Below are 21,935 nucleotides of genomic sequence, written 5' to 3' on the forward strand. Positions count from 1 at the left end.
GATGGTAAAGGTTGTTACACTTGGGAGGAGATATTGGCCGGAAGAGATCGCCTCCCATGGGAACAGGTGGAGGCACTAAGGAGAGCAGAGGCAGCCGGAGATAGGAGCCGACGATACGAGGGAACACGGTTAGCAAGGAAGCCCGAAAAGCAGCCCAAAAGAAATATTGGGGGGGGCTTAAAGGGAGTATGGCTATGCCAGGTAGGAGACCTGCGCAAACTCCCTGTGCTCACCATTGGGCTAGAGAGACCGGGCAGGCACCGTGTTATGCTATGGAGCGCACAGTGTTTCCAGTGCGGGTGCATAGCCCGGTGCGGCACATACCAGCCCTTCGTATTGGCCGGGCTAGAGTGGGCATCGAGCCAGGTAAGCTTGGGCAGGCTCGGTGCTCAAGAGCACCAGTGCGCCTGCACGGCCCGGTCTATCCAGAGCCACCTCCACACACCAGTCCTCCGGTAGCAGCTCCCCGCACCAGGTTTCCTGTGCGTGTCCTCAATCCTGTAGCACCAGTTCCAGCACCATGCACCAGGCCTTTAGTGCGCCTCGCCTGTTCAGCGCAGCCAGCGCTTTTCTCCTCTCCTGCGCTGCTGGAGTCTCCCGCCTGTTTAGCGCAGCCAGAGCCTTTCTCCTCTACTGCGCTGCCGGAGTCTCCCGCCTGCCCAGCGCCGCCAGTGCCGCCAGTCTGCCCAGCGCCGCCTGTCTGCCCAGCGTCGCCAGTCTGCCCAGCGTCGCCAGTCTGCCCAGCGCCGCCAGTCTGCCCAGCGTCGCCAGTCTGCCCAGCGCCGCCAGTCTGCCCAGCGCCGCCAGTCTGCCCAGCGCCGCCAGTCTGCCCAGCGTCGCCAGTCTGTCAGGATCAGTTAGATCCAACAGTCAGCCTGGATCCACCAGTCTGCCAGGATCCGCCAGAAGTTCCAGTCAGCCAGGATCCGCCAGAAGTGCCAGTCGGCCAGGATCTGCCAGTCGGCCAGGATCCGCCAGTCAGCCAGGATCCGCCAGTTAGCCATGATCTTCTAGATCTGCCAGACAACCAGTCTCTTCCAGATCTGCCAGACAACCAGAATCTTCCAGATCTGCTAGTCAACCAGAATCTTCCAGTTCCGCCAGCCAGCCAGGATCTACCGGAGTCTACTACCTGCCTGAGCTTCATCTCAGTACTGGGCTTCCTCTCAGTACTGGGCTTCCTCTCAGTTCCGGGCTGCCCCTCAGTTCCTGGCTGCCCCTCAGTTCCGAGCTGCCCCTCAGTCCCGAGCTGCCCCTCAGTCCCGAGCTGCCCCTCAGTCCCGAGCTGCCTCAGTCCCGAGCTATAAACTCAGTCACGAGCTGCTCCTCAGTTCAGTGGGGTTCTGGGTGAGGACTATTAGGCCATGGTCGGGGGCGAGGTTGGATTATCCCAGGACGCGAAGGGAGGAACTATGACTTTAATGGAGTGGTGTCCACGTCCCGAGCCGGAACCGCCACCATGGACAGACGCCCACCCGGACCCTCCCTATGGTTTTGAGGTGCGTCCGGAGTCCGCACCTTAGGGGGGGGTTCTGTCGCGCCTTGGTCATTGTATTTTATGTTTTCGTTATAATTTTGGTCAGGCCAGGGTGTGACATGGGTTTATGTTGTTGTATTTCGTATTGGGGTTTTTGTATTATTGGGATTACGGCTGAGTAGGGGTGTTGTTTAGGCTTGGCTGCCTGAGGCGATTCTCAATCAGAGTCAGGTGATTCTCGTTGTCTCTGATTGGGAACCGTATTTAGGTAGCCTGGGTTTCGCTGTGTATTTTGTGGGTGATTGTTCCTGTCTCTGTGTAGTTTCACCAGATAGGCTGTAATTAGGTTTCACGTTCCGTTTTGTTGTTTTTGTATTTATATTCAATTATTTCATGTACCACGATTGTTTCATTAAAAACATGAGTAACCAACACGCTGCATTTCGGTCCGACTCTCATTCAACAAACGAAGAACGCCGTTACAACATTAATGTTATAAACTTCCATCTATTTATCGTTATCGCATCAATTCAGGCAATATAGATTTTTGTCCATATCCCCCAGCTCTAGGTGAGTGCGAGTTGATTTAACCCAGTAAAACAAACTTGGTGTACTTCCAGAAAGATAACGCAACATCAGGTGATTACTAAGCAGTGTATTAATAATAGCGTTGGGCCAGTAAATGAAAAGTCGCTGGTTCGAATACCTGAGCCGACAAAGAGGGGAAATCTGCCAATATGCCCTTGAGCAAGGCACTTAACCCTAATTTGCTCCAGGGGCGCCGTGCTACTATGGCTCACCTTGGAAACAACCCATTTCACTGCACCTATCCAGTATACAGTAGGTGACAATAAAACATATTTATTTTCATTTGTATCAACCTTCAGCAAGATAATAAGGTCACCAACAACTATAGTGTGACATCAGTTATAGCCTATAGTCCCAAATCAATAGAACGCAGACTATTTGAAAGTAATAATAATCAACTGCTTGAATTGCCCCCCTCCGTGACCAGACCTTGGCATAATGTTTTGTCTTTGATCGGCAGTCCTCCGAGTGGTTGGATTCCATGTCAATCACATTTGTAATGGCCTATGAAGGGCCTTCAGTGTTTGGATTGGAGATCCTTACATGAAGTGCCAAATATAACACAATAACCCCTACCCTGGGACATCCAACTAGCTCCCCCCTGTCACTGCAATACTTCATGCTGTCCTCATCCTCCAGTCTCATGCACACACACACACACGCACACACACTAAGTCAGGCCTACTTAAAGAGAACTGTGAATTTGGAGGAATTCTTACTTCATTTTCTCCCAATCAACAGTGACTTGTGAGGGACTCCATGTCAAGCACATACGATTCATGACTTGTGATTCATGTCTTAGTGCCACTGCAGCAGAAGTCTACTCATCTAAATCCAAACAAATCTTGTGAAAGAAACAACATATTCATGAAAATGTTTAATGTATACGTAATGCAGTACATTATTTCCACCTGATCAAATCTAATTTGATTTGTCACATGCGCCGAAAACAACTGGTGTAGAACTTACAGTGAAATGCCTACTTACAAGCCCTTAACCAACAATGCAGTTAAGAAAAAAATAAGTGTTATGTAAAAAATAAATATAACACTAACAAATAATTAAACAGCAGCAGTAAAATAACAGTAGCGAGGCTATATACAGGGTATCGGTACAGAGTCAATGTGCGGGGGCACTGGTTAGTGAGGCAATTGAGGTAATAAGTACATGTAGGTAGAGTTAAAGTGACAAAGCATTGATAATAAACAAAGAGTAGCAGCAGCACAAAAGAGGGGGGGGGGCAATGCAAATAGTATGGTTAGCCATTTGATTAGAAGTTCAGGAGTCTTATGGCTATGGGGTAGAAGCTGTTAAGAAGTCATTTGGACATAGACTTCACAGTCCAGTAGCGCTTGTCATGCGGTAGCAGAGACAGCAGTCTGTGACTAGGGTGGCTGGAGTCTTTGACAAATTTTAGGGCCTTCCTCTGACACTGCCTGGTATAGAGGTCCTGGGTGGCAGGAAGCTTGGCCCCAGTGATGTACTGGGCCGTAGGCAGTGATGCAATCAGTCAGGATGCTCTCGATTGTGCAGCTGTCAAACCTTTTGAGGATCTAAGAACCCATGCCAAATCTTTCCAGTCTCGTGAGGGGGAATAGGCTCTGTCGTGCCCTCTTCACAACTGTCTTGGTGTGTTTGGACCATGATAGTTTGTTGGTGATGTGGACACCAAGGAATTTGAAGCTCTCAACCTGCTCCACTACAGCCCAGTTGATGAAAATGGGTCGTGCTGGGTCCTCCTTTTCCTGTAGTTCACAATCATCTCCTTTGTCTTGATCACGTTGAGGGAGAGGTTGTTGTCAAGGCACCACACAGCCAGGTCTATGACCTCATCCCTATAGGCTGTCTCATCGTTGTCGGTGCTCAGGGCTAGCACTATTGTGTCACTGGCAAACTTAATGATGGTGTTGGAGTCGTGCCTGGCCATGCAGTCATGAGTGAACAGGGAGTACAGGAGGGGACTGAGCACACCCTTGAGGGTCCCCGTGTTGAGGATCAGCGTGGCGTATGTGTTATTACCTACCCTTACCACCTGGGGGTGGCCCATCAGTGTGGAGTGCATTAGAGATTGCATCATCTGTGGATCTGTTGGGGCAGTATACAAATTGGAGTGGGTGTAGGGTTTCAGGGATAATGGTGTCGATGTGAGCCATGACCAGCCTTTCAAAGCACTTCATATCTACAAACGTGAGTGGCATTACGTGAGTGACATGGGTCGGTAGTCATTTAGGCAGGTTACCTTAGTGTTCTTGGGCACAGGAACTATGGTGGTTTGCTTGAAACATGTTTGTATTACAGACTCAGTCAGGTACAGGTTGAAAATGTCAGTGAAGACACTTGCGTGTTGGTCAGCGCGTGCTCGCAGTACACGTCCTGGTAATCCGTCTGGCCCTGCTGCCTTGTCAGTAAGACCTTTAAACAGGTCAACATTCACATCAGCTACGGAGTGATCACACAGTCATCCGGGAACAACTGGTGCTCTCACGCATGTATCAGTATTACTTGCCTCGAAGCGAGCATACAAGTAATTTAGCTCATCTGGTAGGCTTGTGTCACTGGGCAGCTCACGGCTGTGCTTAAATTTGTAGTTTTTAATAGTTTGCAAGCCCTGCCACATCCGACGAGCATCAGAGCCAGTGTAGTACGATTCAATTTTAGTCCTGTATTGATGCTTTGCTTGTTTGATAGTTCGTCGGAGGGCATAGCAGGATTTCTTGTGAGCTTCTGGGTTAGAGTCCCACTCCTTGAAAGAGGCAGCTCTACCCTTTAGCTCAGTGCAGATGTTTCCTATAACCATGGCTTCTGGTTGGGGTATGTAGATACAGTCACTGTGGGGACAACGTCATCGATGCACTTATTGATGAAGCAAGTGACTGATGTGGTGTACTCCTCAATACCATCGAAAGAATCCTGGAATATATTCCAATGTGTGCTAGAAAAACAGTCATGTATCTTAGCATCTGCTTCATCTGACCACTTTTTTATTGACCGAGTTACTGGTGCTTCCTGCTTTAGTTTTTGCTTGTAAGCAGGAGTCGGGAGGATAGAATTATGGTCAGATTTGGCAATTGGAGGGCGACAGTAAAGCTTTGTACTCATCTCTGTATGTGGAGAGTTTGTTTTACCTCTGGTTGCACATTTAACATGCTGGTAGAAATGAGGTAAAACTGATTTAAGTTTTAAGTTCCCTGCATTAAAGTCCCCAGCCACTAGGAGCGCCACCTCTGGATGAGCGTCTTCCTGTTTGCTTATGGGCGTATACAGCTCATTGAGTGCGGTCTTAGTGCCAGCATCGGTTTGCGGTGGTAAATAAACACCTACGAAGAATATAGATGAAACCTGTCTTGGTAAATAGTGTAGTCTCCAGCTTATCATGAGATACTCCACCTCAGGCAAGCAAAACCTTGAGACTTCCTTAGATTTTGTGCACCAGCTGTTGTTTACAAATATACATAGACCCCCACCCCTTGTCTTACCAGAGGCTGCTGTTCTATCCCGCCGACAAATTGTAAAACCCCCCAGCTGTATGTTATGTCTTCGTTCAGCCACGACTTGGTGAAACATAAGCTATTACAGTTTTTAATGTCCCGTTGGTAGGATATACATGTTCGTAGTTTGTCTATTTTACTATCCAGTGATTGTACGTTGGCTAATAGGATCGAAGGTAAAGGCAGATTACACACTCGCCATCGGATCCTTACAAGGCACCCAGACCTACGTCACCGATATCTCCGTCTCTTTCTCCTACGAATGATGGGGATAAGGGCCTTGTCAGTCATCTGGAGTAAATCCTTTGTATCTGACTCGTTAAAGAAAAAAGGATTCTTCCAGTATGGGGTGAGTAATCGCTGTCCTGATATCTAGAAGCTCTTTTCGGTCATAAGAGACGGTGGTAGAAACATTATGTACAAAATAAGTTACAAATAATTTGAAAAAGCACACACAATAGCACAATTGGTTAGGGGACAGTAAAACAGCAGCCATCTCCTCCGGCGCCATTACCAAATGTGTTCAAGCTCCGTTTTGATTGGTATCCCACTCCAACATGATTCACCTTTCCTGTCAACATCATTAGTGACACTTGCCTGTCCTACATAAACCAAAGTGACAGGGGACAGCCACAATTGACCAAACGTGCTTCGCTCAGCTCAGTCACTTAGCTAATCAGGAATACTTTTTTTCCTTACTCAGCCCAGTCTAGCCCCTCTATGCACACATACTGTACAAACAAATACCCCCAAACACACACACACGCACAGCTTTGTGGCCTGCTACCCACTGCTACCCATTGTTGATAATATCCCTGGGTCCCAGAGGTGCTAGCAGCCCGGGTCTCTTGTAGCACAGTGAGCGCCCACATCCTGACCAACCGGGTTTGGTTCTTTTGTACGCCCTCCAACCCTTTAACCTGCTCCAGCCCAGAAACTTCCAGTTACAAAGAATAGTTATGAAGCCCTGGCCACCAGGAGGTTAACCCCTGCCCCGCCGTACGGCCCCCAAAAAAGTTAATTTTAAAACAATAACATTCAGATCAGTAGAGCCTCCTCAGGGACTCCCCAGCAACCCCAGCCCCGGTGCAGCGTAGCGACTACCAATTCTGTTTGTCTTGACAACTGCTGCTGTCCGTAGGGCTAGGCTATGGTACTGTACAGAGAGGACGGCACGGCCAGGCACACACTCTCGCACACCACAGGATGCTATGGTGAGTGAAACGCAGGCACCCGGGTTCTACACACTGGGAAACATTATCTTAAGTGAAGGCTGTCATCAGTACAGCGTATGTAACAGTATAACTTTAGACCGTCCCCTCGCCCATACACGGGCGCGAACCAGGGACCCTCTGCACACATCAACAACAGTCACCCACGAAGCATCGTTACACAAAAGCCGTGGCCCTTGCAGAGCAAGGGGAACCACTACTTTAAGGTCTCAGAGCAAGTGACGTCACCGATTGAAATGCTATTTAGCGCGCACCACCGCTAACTAAGCTAGCCGATTCACATCCGTTACACGTAGTCTATGAATCATGGCTTTTCTTGATGAGAAAGAAATGTCCAAATATTGTGGGGGAATTTTTTTATATTTACAGTAATATTGGCAGAAAAATATATTATCCCCTCCTTATCCCCCCCCATATTTTATCCCCCCTGTCAACTGAAAACTACAATGGCGACAATTGTCACAGGTAAATAGGAATTAAACTGCATGAGTCCATGCTTTTGAGCTGTGTATCCAGTTGTGTATCCAGTGCCACCTTCAATCAGTGTGCTAAGATTAACCAAATACCTTCATGGATTATAAGAAGTTAACATGGGTCTTCATGCTGCATTTTTTTTGCAGCATACTTGGAGTACTGTGCCAACTGTCCCTGTACAGTAACATGAGTATGTGTTAATACTACTGTAGCTACTACTGAGTGAGAACAGAGCAAGCAGTTCTTCCAAAGGGGACATATTTTCAAATGCTCATATGAATTAAGCTGGTGAAATATGCTGGTGTGGTGAAACTTCTCTAGATCCATGATCTCACGTAGAACCAATCTGAGGGAGACCTGTGGTTCTGATCTGTGGTTTAGGAAAGCTGGCTGGATATAAATGTGTTCTAGGATGATTCTAGCTATTAGTGTGACGTATACAGATGTAGGATCTTAATTTGACCTGTATTGTCACAGTAAAATAATCCCACAGCAACAGGATTTGAATGTTTAGTCCATAATGTTTCTTGATGGTTAGGCTATTAGTTGGCCAGAATTAGGCTACGTGAAAAGTGCAATACTGTTAAAATAACCATGTGTTAGTGTGGGTTTTCAGTAAATTTATGTAAATCACCAGATTCAGAAAATTCTCAGCAACAAATGAGTGATCAAACTAAGATCCTATATCTGTAGGTTAGAGGAGAATAAACAGAATCATCAGGACTGTCAACAAGTCAGCCGCATTCTCAAAACTAAAAAAAAAACGTCCCATTACAACTCGGTACCACCAAAATGCATATTGCCTTCTGAACTGTATCATTTCTCGGGTTGAAAGAAGACTGTGAAAGACAATCAATAATAAATGAAAAACAATGGTACAGTACATGATTCCCTATGCAGCTTATCTTAGAAGATATTTCTAGAAGTGAGTTAGCATACAAAGGATGCAAGCCTCCGTAAATAATATATTTTCAATGGTCTGTCAGTCTGCTGATGAGGAGAGAGGCCTTGCTGTTAGAACAAAGTTAGAGTAACAACAGATTGCACTGGCAGGACTACTGGCAGAGATACATGCCAGCATAGACTTACTGAGAAAACAGAGGTGGTGACTGGAAAATGACACTGAGTAAGAAATGCAGAACTACCTAACAGAAAGGCAGAGCACAGTCAGGAAATAGTGGTGAGACTGGGACTGGGAGTACTCTGAATGGTTCTAAGGTTATATATGTGGATTATTCAATGCCGAGAACACTTGAGAAAGTGGCTTGCTCTCTGCAAAAACAACTGTATGCTCTTAAAAGCTAAAAATCAACTGTTTTCGCGACTCCCCAGTGCAGCACCCCTGGGACAGTGCCTCTCATTGAACCTTTACCAAGCATCGACTTGGTGATTGAATAAAATATATCACATGTAAATTGCACTTTACTTAACCATTCACTTTACTTTGTATTAACTCTGTGATAAAGAATGTCTACAGACAGTTATGAGGGCCTCTAACCCTAAATACCTAGGCCCTCATTTATCAATGCTGCAGTGCGATCATTTCTAAGCAAAGTGTGGGATTTATCCATTTGTACTTACGCTTGAGAATGTGCGTAAACTTACGCCAACCTCGGACCATGCGTACGCACAGCACCTTGTGGGTGAAAAGTCAAACTGCTAATGAAATATCATCCACCAAATGGAGAAAGAATTGACACTGGACCAAATCAGAAACTATGAAGAAAAAAGATACATGAATAGTTCATGTTTTTCTGTTATAGACACTTACGCTATTAATAGTTCTCCTCATTTAAGCCTAATTGAATAATAAAGTCAATTAGAAAGAGAGTGGAATGCAAGGTAGGAGGCAATTTAGTTAAACCAGTTAAATAATATAATAGGCAACACTGAGGCATTGTGACTTGTCCAAAATGGCAAATCGTGCATTGCTGGAGGATCTGCAAAAAGCTGCAATAACGCAGGAAGCGTGTTTTCAATGAGCTTGCAGATTGTTTTTGCTGAGTGCGACACTTGATTTATTAGTAGATTTAGTTTTCCCAGGAATATTTGATTGTATCTCTGCAACCAACTCTCTCCAGTATTAGAAATGGAGACGAAACGCCCCAATGCCATCCCAGTGCATACCCAAGTCCTCTCCACCCTGGGATTTATGGCCACTGGAACATTCCAACGGGGTATTGCGGATCAGTCTGGCATTTCACAACCAACCATGAGCCGAATATTGCCTGCAGTCCTTCATGGCATTATTTCATTGACCCCACAATACAGAAGGTTTCCGTCCACTGTGCAACAGGCCAGAGTGAAAAGGGATTTCCATACCATAGATGGATTTACCAATGTCATTGGAGCAAATGACTGCACCCACATTGCAATAAAATCACCATCATTGAGCAAATTCAACTTCGTCAACAGGAAAAGTTTCCATTCTGTCAATGTGCAGGTCATCTATGATTCACATTTGGCTTCGTTGAATGTAGTGGCCAAATGGGACAGGAGTCATTCATTGTGCAGAACAGTTCAGTCAGCCTTAACCTCCAGGAAAGAGTTGTTGATCATGGATGGCTTATTGGTAAGTGACTTGTTTTATTTGCAAGGTTTTATACAATTTATTTTTCATGGGGCTACCCATTAAAAACATGGCTGACTTCCCTCATAAACCCCTCAATTCAACAAGAGGCAAGGTACAACCAAGCTCACGCACAAGAACAGTGGAGCGCACCATAGGCCTGCTGAAAGAGAGTTGGCTGTGCTTGTCTGGGACAGGAGGCACACTGCAATACCAGCCTAGCAAGGTTTGCCTCTGAAATGACATGCCTTCAAATGCCATTACATGAATGTAATACAATGTGCAAATTCCTTTTTAGGTTTGCTACATTGTCAAGGCTTGCAGTGTTGCTCCACAACATTGCAATCAAAAGTGGCATTCCACCGAATGATCCACCCAGACCCGATGAGCCCATGCCTGACAGGGAGTGATTCCCACCACCCATAGCCCTGGCACTGAGGACAAGAGTCAATATTATACAACGGTTTTAGGCATCTTCCAAATATTGTAATCAAATCGATAAGGATAACACATTTACATTGCACCAGAATTTGTCTCCCATGGTTGACACAAACAACAAGTTCTTTCAATGATTGGTTTCTCAGGCCGTTGCATACATCCTCCAGCTGCTGTTTGAGTCCAAGAATTGATGTGTTGATCTCTTCATGTTGTTTCAGGACTGCACCAGTCAAAACACGCGGCGCAGCTGAAGCGCTCACCAAAGAGGACACCCTTCTTGTAGGCCTGGGGCTGAGGGGTCAGGCAATTCACCACATCTGTCAAGATTTCATGTTATTTTTGTTAGTCATTTTGTTACACATATTTTGTTATACTGTATTTTTGTTATATTTGTCAAGAAAAACATATTTACATGTTGTCCATGTCTGAATATGTTTGCAAAAATTTGACTTACCATAAGTTGGTGTCTGGTATTCCTTCAGGGTCTGGGAGAGGATCCTCAATAGCACCTTCACATATGATGCCAGAAACTGAGGTCTCCCCAATTATGCTGCCAATGAGCTGGTCCATAGCAGACAGTGAAGAGTCACTCTGCCCTCCTCCTGTTGCACTTATATACCTTTTGTGGATCATAATTTTTTTGGGGGGCATATGTTTTCAAATCCAACCATTTCTTTTTAATTTCATTAACTGAATTTACCAAAGCTCTTACCTGCTCCCAAGCAATATATGTTATATTATTTGTCAAGCCATTGCTGAGGGCTCCAAAAAGTAGAGCTTGTTTTTCTTCCACCTTGGTGATTAAAAGTTCAATTTCTGCATCCAAAAAGTTTTTTCTTCTTCTTTGATTTCTCCATGCTGTCAGACAAAATTTGTGACATTTCTTGCAGCTTTAAAGGGTAGGTTTGTGACCATAACTGGTCATTTAGGGCGGTTATTTATGTAAATGAGACTTCACGTGCACTAGCACAGTGGTTCAGAACATGTCTGATTCATCAAGGCAAAATACTTACAGGTGTGTGTAAAAAAAGGTAAGGGCAATTGATGAATACCAACTTTTTTTGTACTTGCAAACATTCTAAATTCTCTTTGTACGAGTTAATTTAGAAGCTTTTCTACACAACATTGATAAATGAGAACCCTGGAGACTACAGCCATTTCGTTCTCTGGTCCCTATCCCCAAGAGCTAACTGGCTGCCCAGAGCAAGGGCAAGTAATGTCTTCTCAATAAAGACGGCATCAGTGAAGAGAGGCCGACTTTTTACTTTCAAAGCTCTTTCCATTCAATTATAATGAGACTGTCCTTTCAAGTGACATGAGGAGAAACTATAGAATGGCCATAAAACTGTTCAAATCCACATTCGTATTTTACAATTCTTCTAATTAGGATTCACATTTCCCGATGGAGGATGTCACCCTGCCCTCTTCACAGCTTTCTATTGTATTTTCACTTTTAACACAGTATTGAGATTTATAGGTCATATGTTTTGACAGAATATAATTGTAGATACATTTTCACATGCTCAATTGATGCAGACATTTACTATTTAAACTGTTTTGATGTAAGTGTTATACCAGAACATTATAAAAATAGAGGAAAGTCCTGAAATATGACATTAAATTTAGATACACATTGTTAGCTTTCATACTTGAGTAATTACAAGAGCTAAATTATCCTTGTCTCTTCATGACTATTGCAACTAAATACAGGTACATGTCTACTGCCTTAAGCATATACTGTAGACATTCACTTACTCAGACAACAACCAATACGGAAATGAGAACTGTGCATTGGTCAAACTCTACTCTGGCATAGGCCAGGAGGTCAACAACTGGTTAACCAAGATGACCTCACTGGGCCAGAGTGAAGAGTGAATGAAGACAGGGTCTGGCCCTGTCCTGCGGTGAGGGAGGAAGCGCCCTATAGTAGCTAAGGGGAAAAGCTTCTATCCTTCTATCCTGACCGAGTGCAGTGGTCGGGCACCAGAGAATTAACTGTGACCCCACAACGTTCCAAAATAAGTCATAGCTGGAGTGGAGGAAATGAAAGTAAGTGGAAAGTTTTGGGACATAAAAATCATACCACACTTCCAAAATAAAAATCTGACCAAATAAACCAGAGATATATAATATTGTACGAATCATTTTTTAAACAATGGAGAGAATGAGAGAATGACATACACAAGCACTTCATTACAATATACTGTACAAATTTTAACTCAGGACTAGTGAAATGCTATTGAGATCAATCGCCATGGTGACTCTACAAATAAGATAAAATAGGTTCAATAAATATCAGCTGCAATTCTACAATCCACTTAGCCTGAGAAGAGTGTCATCGACCTTCATATGCCACAATGAAAACCTGCTTAGCTAAGGTTAACGACCTTCCATTGAGGATAATAAACTACCGTGGGAGGTTTGTTTACATGTTTTATAGACAGGCAGGCCCCTCAATCAGATAGGTTGGCACTGGCAGAGGTCATTTTCTATCATACAATACAATTGGTAGGTGTCTGACCCAACGTCAAAAACACAGTTTCAATTTACCCATGACTCAAATGTCAACACAGGGACAGTCTGGACTTTAAGTCAGACACATTTGGATTAGAGAGAGATCTGGAGCAGAGTTGGATGTGCCACTGACATAAATAGAGCTCGAATTTAGCAAGGGCCCTGTTTTGACACACAAACACAATGTTGCTGCTGCTAAGCAAGTTGTGTGTCAGAAAAACGTTATTTCTGCATTGCCATTCAACACTGGGTGCACACTGGTTGAATCAATGTCGTTTCAAATGTGGAACAGAAGTTGAATTGACTGTTTCCAGTGGGACAGGAGATTTTGTTCTGGGTGCTAAGTTATTATTGTCCAGTACAAACCGCAGTTTAAGTGATAAGGGCTGAGATCCCAGGATATTACAGACAGTCCTGCATGGGGAGAAGAATTAGAGGGCATCTTTGGTGCAGCTCCAGAACCGTGCTGCTATTGAGCCATCACTTATTTACAGCTTTCTCCCTATGAAGCGCCAGGTAAGACAACATGTCTCAAGAGATCACAGCCTCTCACATCTGGTCAGTTCAAAAACATCTGGACGTAACTCACAAATAATTGCTTCCTCTCAAACAGAAAAAAATATGTGTACATTATAGAATCATTCATCACCGGATATAGCTCACGCTGAATCCATAGAGAAATCATTAAAGACAAAACATTTTGTTATGAATAATTCAATCCTCATGGACATGTTGAATTGAAATACATGCAAGACAATTTGCTATTTCATTTGCATCAATACGAGATTTCATATTTGATCAAACCTTCCATACCATACAATGATTACCCAAAAATACAAGTACAACTACTTCCCAATACTTTTAAATACTTGAGGAGCGGTTTATTTCGCTTGACCAGCTTTTGAATGTCTTACATATAACCCTCTTCGAGTTGAGTGTCGGACCTTGCTTCTCATTGGTTCCATTGTACCTGGCAAGCTAAATCAAGTGCACCTTGTAGCGGTATTTCTTAGAGAGGGGTAAAGAAAGATTTTGTTCGGGCGCCAGGCAGGTATTAACCATACCGAAAGGAAAAGAGTAGAATAGAGAGAGTACCACTACCAGACCCACACACATCAGCAGAAGAGACTGCCTAGAGTGTAGCCTGCTTACCAGATAGCCAGTGGAGAGAAAAGAGAATACACACCATATAAAACCCACATCACAGCACAGGGGTAACCCCAACAAGAATACCTCATACAATAATACTACTACTAATGGCAGAGCAATTAAACAGCAACTTCATACAAGAACAAACCCAGTCATCAACAGAGGGTTTGCAATAATCTGTATTATTTTCTAGTGGATGAGTGCAGAGGGTATGAATGTGGGGGGTGTTCATCGACACAACAAAGGCCTTAAAAATATCCACAGTCTTCTCGGCCATATGTCATTAGTACACCTCACCTCAATACAGTTCACATAACAATACACAACTTGCAAGCAACCTCCCTTTTAACTAAAATGTCCATCAAAATACTTCTGGCAGGGCAATAATAGTCCAGCTCTAATGAACTTCAATGGGAAGTGCATTTGAAAAAGAGAGAGTCTGTTGCAGGGTAAAGCACTGGAACGAGAGGGAAGAGAAAGAGAGAAAAAGAGAAATCTTAAGTGTGGTCTTCAGGCCTGCCGGTGTACGGTCTGACTGTCCGATGGTTTGTTGGTTTGTATGTTAAAGCTTCGCAACAATGTTCCTACTAATCCATGCGATCCATAACGGGCGCGGTCCCAAACAAAAACAGATTTCGCCACAACCTCAAGTATTTGACATACTGTATGATTTGACCCAGGTCAGAAGCTAACCCAGACTGATGGCCATACCGTGAGCAAAGCGATGGACCCAGTAGTAGGCGAAGTCCACCACTAGGAAAACCAGCCACCATGCCCAGGGTAGAGTCCCGGGGTAGCTCCAGTAGATAGAAGTTGTTCCACATGTAGTTGTAAGTGGTTATTTCAAACCGCTTACAAATAGCCAGGAAGAAAATAACAAATGTATTTAGTTCAGTCACAACTGAGTATTACAAAAAAATACCTAAAGTAGGGCCTCCCGAGAGGCACAGTGGTCTAAGGCACTGGATTGCAGTTGCTAGCTGTGCCACTAGAGATCCTGGTTTGAGTCCAGGCTCTGTCGAAGCCAGCTGCAACCGGGAGACACATGGGGCGGCGTACAATTGGCCCGGTGTCGTCCGGGTTAGGGTTGGGTTTGGCTAGCAGAGATGTCCTTGTCCCATTGCACTCTAGTGACTCCTGTGGCAGGCAGGGTGCATGCACGCTGACACGGTTGCCAGGTGTACTGTGTTTCCTCTGACACATTGATGTGGTTGACCGCTGGGTTAAGCAGGCATTGTGTCAAGAAACAGTGCGGCTTGGTAGGGTTGTGTTTGGGAGTACGCATGGCTCTCGACCTTCACCTCTCCCGAGTCTGTACGGGAGTTGCAGCGATGAGACAAGACTGTAACTACCAATTGGATACCACGAAATTGGGGAGAAAAAGGGGTAAAAGTAAAAACAAATATTACAACAACAACAAAAATAATCCCTTAAGTAGCTAAACTGCAAATAGATAAGCACACAGATTCTCCACAATACATTTCAGGTGCACAGTTAGATCATCTTACAGTATACCATTTTGTAATATAATTTTTTTTACATATACAGCCATACATTATCATAAGTGATGCACTTCTGTAATTACTTTTCTATAGAACTCAATGGGCCAGTTTCCTGGACACAAATTAAGCCTAGTCCTGGACTAAAAAGCCATTTCTATGGAGATTCTCCATTAATCATTATTTTTAGTTTAGGAAGAGGCTTAGGCTTCTCTATAGGAATTCTAGAAACCTACAAGAAAGTTAGAGTTTACCCGCGTGGGCATTCTAGAAATGATACCATCTGACACTGAGGTGACGACGTCACTGACGCAGGCCAGTGGGGTTCCATCCTTCAGCAGGCTCACAACCATCAAGCCCATAAAGAACGGGGTGGCCTGTAGTCACAGCAGAGGAGAACAAATACGAATCAACAGTCCAAGCACAATGAAAACTCCACCACTTCTCAGTCTTGTGTTTCCTTGAACGCTTACAGTAACCTCACATGTTTGTCTTGGAAAATGAACAATAAAAAAGTGCTTTCATGTCTTGTGATGCATGATGTTTCCCTGATGGCTCTATGGTGAAGCTACACAGGGATAGTCACATATCATCTCTCCCTGAGGATTTATTTCAGCTTCCAGTGGAGAAGAAAACACTTGAACAACTCGTACAAATAATATTTGGAGGAGCCTTTCATTTCAATAGGTCTCGTTACATCACATGACCAGACGACTACACGTGCACGTTTCGCAAACAACATGTATGATTGATAATAGTTCAGACTGAAGACATGAATACCTGATGTGTCTGAATATTATCCATCCATATATAATAAGTAATATAAAAAAGTGGACCATGTCTGTAAAATGTATATACTATGTTCATGTAACAAAGAGAAAAACGAAGGGGAAAAAAAAGCTGAATAAACAAAGTTATTATTTTGTCCTCCGATTAGGGCAATTTTTGGATAGGCCAAAAAAACTAAACAAAAACATTTATGCCTTCATATGGCTAAAGTTATTCTATTCTATTATTTAGTATTCCATTATATAAGTATGCTACATACAGTATCTGCTAAATTAGGTATGACGTAGGTGTGGAGTATGCAAGAACAGAATGAGAGGTACTTACTAGGAAATGACTAGAGATAACCAAAAATGGTTTCCATCATGTCATAATTGTGACATCAACAGTGTGTTGGACCTGTTGGCTAGTCTTAGGAAATGATCATGTCACTCGTGATTGACCTGACCACCTAAACCTTCATCTGGTCATGTGACTGCACCCAAGGGGTTTGTGTGGAACGTGGATCGCTCGGTGTAGACCTGGAGGTGGAATAGGATGTGTGTGTGTGTGTTAGGGCGATCTAGAGGACCACGAGGGACCGACGATCACACGCTACACTCCAACATCTGGCAGAGGACTGCGGACTGCATCTAACAAATGGGCTCAGAACGCAAGCACTCTCTCTCCAAACCCACTGAGTGAGAGAGAGATTATCATTTTGGATTCTGGCTTGAACGTTCCCTCTTTTTCTCATATCTAGAGAATTGTTTTACCTCGTCAGAGCTGTGTTCTTGACAGCTTTCCACTTTATTTGGGAAGGAATTCAGGTTCTCATGCCATGCGAAAAAGGGGATGCCGAGGGAATGGGTTGTTTTGGACTTAAAAAAATAATAATTCTTAATGTGTTTGTTTGACCTTCACAATCACTGTGTTTACTCTGTGTGGCATTTTCCTCCAAACAACAGGACAAATGAAAACAAGTCTTATGAAGGCTGTAACATGCTTTGGGCTTGTGAAAATTGTCAAGGGAGTCTTTAATAGTTTTATATAAATCTCTGTTTTTGGTCTTAGATCTTGCAAAGCGAATGACATTGTGGAACAGATGTTGGTATTATCCCATATAGGGCCATTTTTATCAGGCTGTAGATGAGTGACGTTTGCCGCGGGTTTGTGATGGGGAAGACACAAACCCTGTACACTCTCTTATGAGAGTATGTCTACTTTGTCCTAAAGTAACATGTAGAATGTATCTTGTTGTAACTGGATAATCAATTAAACTATGGCAGGAATTAAATCAGACAAGCAATGTTTATTGCAGTGTTTTTATTTAAAAACAACTTATTTACATACTGACCTATGATGATAATCCCGCTATACAGAGGTTCAACTGACCAGTGGCTTTTGTAGAGGGACAAGTAATGATGCTTTGTGGGTGACAGTTGTTGATGTGATCAGAGGGTCCCGGGTTTGAGCCCAGATTGAGACAAGGAATGGGACGGAAGCAAAAATGTTACAGGTGAGCTAGTTTGCTCCTGCAGAAACAGGAAATGTAGATTATAATTCAGTGACATTTTTGTAGGTGTTGATACATTTTTCGTAAGGGAAAATCAAGCATGAAATTTCAAAGTAGAAATTACAAACTTCAGAAGCCTTTTTTAACCTCATATACACTGCCAGTTCTACATTTCCTGCAATGCATGAAAGTTATCCTGCAACAGGGTGATCAAATTAAGATCCTGCACCTGTACAGAGTCAACCAAATGTTTTTGACACTTACATGTAGGCTATCCTACACAGACTAGTGCACAGAGTGATGACTACATCACAAACAACACTCAGCACCGAAACAAGCGTGACACACCCATGCAAACATCACATGCAACTCTGTAACAATACTGATGTAAATGAGGTTGTTTCATTACAGTTTGTTTGGAGCAGGATTAAAACACTGAGGAGTCTTGCTGTTTGGGTAATTGTTTTTTCTCGATTCACATGGCTTTATAGACGCCTGTTAAAACGTGAGCTTTATCCCTCAAATAATAAACATGTTGATTTTAGGATTTCGCTAAACATTTATCATCCAGATGTCACAATAAAAAGTATTGGTGTGTTCTGTTCATTTCCACTGGGTGCTCAAGTCAAAAGTGGTCCTAAAATACAACAATATTTAACCCCCCTGTTGTGTTCGTTTCATGTTAATTAATTCTTTCACATTATAGCTGATTACAAATCCATAATAACACATATATTATCACCTAATGTTGTGTTAGATCTTTTTATCAACTTAAGTTATTGTGAACATTACATGTTTTGAACTTCTATTTGCTATAAAACTCATTTTGAGTAAAGATAAGCATAAATGGATTATTTTGACAATAATAAATACTCAGATGAAACATATTGTGCTATTTATCACAGACTACTTTGTGTCAAAGTTTAACAAGGACTCTCTCCTCCTCACCAGTGTCATGATCAAAGATATGATCAAGAGCCTCATATACAGTATATCGTTTGGTCATTATGCTGCCACAGAATGAATTGTGAGCAAGGCCTCAAAAAAACTTTATATACCAGAGCTGCAAGAAAAGTTCTATACATTATTGAAACAATGTTGTGATTATTTGTGAGAATGTCAACAGGTGTGGTTCCTGTGGGGGAAAGGTTCCCGTGGGGGTTGCCATGGAAGGGGAGTGTGTGTGTGTGTGTGTGTGTGTGTGTGTGTGTTTGCATGCGTGTCACTACTTCCACTGAAGTCGACTCCTCTCCTTGTTCGGACGGCGTTCAGCTATCGACGTCACCGGCTTTCTAGCCATAGCCGCTCCATTTCTCATATATCCATTTGTTTTGTCTTGTTCCATTTACACACCTGGTTTTCATTCCATAATTACTGCATGTATTTAGTCCTCTGTTCCCCACCATGTCTTTGTGTGTAATTGTTTATTGTTATGTGGATTTTGTCAGGCACTATACTTTTGCTATGTTCCGTGTTTCTGGCACATTATTGTTCTTATGTGCTGTTTATTTTTTTATTTTATCTTTATTTAACCAGGCAAGTCAGTTAAGAACAAATTCTTATTTTCAATGACAGCCTAGGGGCAGAACGACAGATTTGTACCTTGTCAGCTCGGGGATTTGAACTTGCAACCTTTCGGTTACTAGTCCAACACTCTAACCACTAGGCTACCCTGCTGTCATTTTTGGACCGGAATTAAAGTGCGCCTGTTTATTACACTCTGCTCTCCTGCAGCTGACTTCGCCTGCCGTACACACCCCTGACAGTGCGTGTGTGTGCTCAAACACACATGCATATGGGGGTCTGGGAGAGGAAGAGTGTCCATCTGATGAATGGGCATGTGCCTGAACTCAATTTTATACACTAATTGTAGTCTCACCCATTCATTTCTAATGACCGGTCAATACCGGGAACACCATAGGTGTACAAAAGCTATATAAACACCCAAAATGTTGATGAAAATCATCAAAATGTATTTTGTCTGTTCAGATGCCCTGTGTGGACAAAGTCATTGAACTTTAAGACAATCCGATTAAATTAACTACATTTTTCAGAGAGAAAGGTTAAATTCAGGCGGGTTAACAGACACCCCCCCCATTGGACTGAACAGGGCACACCTCCCCATGCTCATGATCAAATACATATTGTTTGTCTAAAACTAAGGATTTGAGAGAGAATATGAAAATAAATGTACTAATATCATGTGAAAATATGAACCATACAGCCAACATTCAAGCCCATATATGACATAAACAATAACAGCAGCTAAACTGTTTGTATCGTTTATACAACGTCATGCAATAGCTATATGAAGAGTTTACGGTCTTAACTAGGCTACTGCAGAAACCAGTGTAGTGATATAGTCACTCTATAGCACCACTTCCCTGACAGTTCCTACAGGTTTGTGACCATCTTTGTGAATATTTATGAATATACAGTAGCATATATGATATCATTCAAACTAAGTGTGCAGACTTTCCTTCGCTATGTTTATACATTTCAAATGTGTCACTCCTAGCATGAGCGCCACAATATCGATTGTCAAAAAACCCACAAAACCCATCAAACCACTCCAGCATTTTTAACAGCGAACTCACCTGCTGAACGTACGGCGGGAGATCCTCCACATTTTCAAATGACGATTCGTTTGGTGTGACAATGTAAAACATGAACCTAATACCCTCGGTCAATGAGACTAGGTCCATGAATTGTGCCATTGTATGTGCCTTCAATCCGTCAATCCCTCTACGCAAGGTGATGCTAAACCAATCGTCTGGGGAATTTGAATGACTTTAACACGCATAGTCATCACATGTCATTTGAACTGAGAGATAACTGTGTCGTTCTATTGGCACTCTTCAGAGGCAGGATACAGTAAATGGATCATAGGTCAGGTGTGGGGTTGGTTGTTTTGTCTCAGGACTGACAATGCCTTCAGCTGCCATTAAATCTTACCATAGTATCAATTCTAGAAATTAAAAGATAAAAAATAAGTGTGGTGGTCTTTCATGTATATTATGAAGAAACCAGCTATGACATTGTCAGGCCATTCTGTCTGTGGTCTGTCTTTACTCTTACATTCCATTGATTTGCAGGTCATGGATAATTGTTAGGTATCGAATAGTGAATCCCTGTTAATTCATATGAAATGTAATTAGCCTATTAATTGATGTTAAATATGTAAACTTTCAAAGTGAACTTTTTTCTTGCTGGAGAGACTATTTCGAAAAAGGAGAATGTTGCATCACCTGACATGAAAAGAAGGCAGAGAGCATTAAATAATCAACTGTGCATAAAGAAGATAATGGAGAGATGGGTGACATTTGGTGTACAAACTGGGAACAGTTATCAATTTTAGAAATCCTCATTGTAAAAAAAGACTTGCAATAGGTGATTGCGCATTTAATTTAAAGGCCCAATGCAGCCGATTTTATCAAAATAGCTGTTGTTGGTAAAGGTTTGGGATGCTCTTTGCTATTGGTCTATTAACCAATGAACTAACCAAAACTCCCGCCCATGTAAACCTGCTGATTAGAACAGGGGTTCTTAAACTTTTTCAGCAAATTCTGTGTTTTCCTGGGACCCAAGCTTAGGAAAATATGCAACTATACATAAATATTGGTACATTTCATTGCCCTTATGCCAAAAACAAATGCAATATAGACAAAAACATAACAATTAAATATATATTAATGTTTATTTCCCCCCATTAAAAACACTTACATATCTGTCTAAGTTGGAACTGTTGCCATTAAAATACAATAAATCATTTTCATTCTGAACTGGAATAAACTGATTGATCACATCGCACAGACGAATAAGGGAACACACACACAGGCGTTTTGATAATGCATCCCTAAGTATCAGTACAGATGAAAAATGATCAGGCCTATCTTGCTGTAGAAATTATTGTTGAAAGAAAGTTTAGGTTGGAACTGTTGCTGTTAAAATACAATACATATATTTTTATTTTGAACTGGAATAAACTGATTGATCACATCACACAGATGTAGACCAGAACACACACACACACAGTCCTATTGAGAGCATGTCTATTCTGGGCTCCGTTCCTGACAGTACAACAATGAGGTCATGCTCAGCCTTGAAACTCTTTTCTGTACTTGTTTTTAAAGTATGTCAGAATTGAGAACCTTGACTCGCATAGGTATGTGGTGCCAAACTGGACCAGAACATCTACTGCTTTCTCAGTCAGGCAGGTGTAACGG

General features: G+C 42.8%; 1 pseudogene; it reads right to left on the reverse strand.

Annotated features, from left to right (window-relative positions):
• The window catches only part of LOC135521609 (alkylglycerol monooxygenase-like), a 40,355-nt pseudogene extending 19,929 nt beyond the window's left edge, over positions 1-20,426 (reverse strand).
• Between the last annotated feature and the right edge of the window lie 1,509 nt (positions 20,427-21,935).

Source organism: Oncorhynchus masou, chromosome 30 (genome assembly GCF_036934945.1).
Source record: "Oncorhynchus masou masou isolate Uvic2021 chromosome 30, UVic_Omas_1.1, whole genome shotgun sequence".
Taxonomy (NCBI): Eukaryota; Metazoa; Chordata; class Actinopteri; order Salmoniformes; family Salmonidae; genus Oncorhynchus; species Oncorhynchus masou.